The sequence below is a fragment of the Myotis nattereri genome, assembly GCF_964212035.1.
Source record: "Myotis nattereri genome assembly, chromosome: 13".
Classification (NCBI taxonomy): domain Eukaryota; kingdom Metazoa; phylum Chordata; class Mammalia; order Chiroptera; family Vespertilionidae; genus Myotis; species Myotis nattereri.
Genome location: NC_138088.1, coordinates 49895829 through 49896629, shown reverse-complemented (window position 1 = coordinate 49896629; position 801 = coordinate 49895829).

Here is an 801-nt window from a genome sequence, read left to right as displayed (position 1 = left end):
AACACGGGGGCGAGAGGCCGGCGTTCATTGGACGAGGCGAGGAGGTCGTCTGGCCAATCGTAGCGGTGGAGCAGGAGCTGCAGAGGAAAAGGGAGGGAAGTGAAACGTGGAAAGCTGGGCAGGGGCGCAGCAGGGCGCATGCGCGTCTGCCTTCCAGAACTTGCTGGAGGAGGGGTTGCGGGGAAGGGAGAGGGGGGGTGCAGCTAGGTGGCAGCTGGGGTGACAGAGCAGTGCCTTGGAGTGGGGACTAGGCTAAGGCTGCCTTGACCCGCTCACCATTCCCCTCACAGCAAATTCGGCTAAAGCAAAGGCTTTGGGCTTCCTGAGGGTCCCTGGCCTCATTTCCCGACATGCCTCAGGGGATACGCTTAATCTTTCCAGGTCCTTCTCCAGCTGCCCCCTGGACTCCTAGGTGTGCAAACCCCTTTGCTAAGGAGTTTTCTCAGTGAATGCTCTCAACCTTTGAGATGTAAATCACTCCCATTAATGAGGAAACAGACTCAAACACTCTTTGAGCCCTGCCAGTGTGGCCCATGGGGAGCACTGTCCCAGGCTCGGGAGGTTGCCCATGGGATTCCTGGTCACATACCCGGGTTTCGGGTTCCATCCCTGGTGGGAGCACCTATGGGAGGCCACCAATTAGGTGTCTCTCCTACATCTATGTTTCTCTGTCTCTCTCTCCCTCCCTCCCTTCCCCTCTCTCTAAAATCAGTAAAACATACCCTTAGGCTAGAATGAATAAAAATAAATTGAAACTCCTTGAAGTCCCTTTGCTATTCATGAGTAGTCAGGCCACTGTCA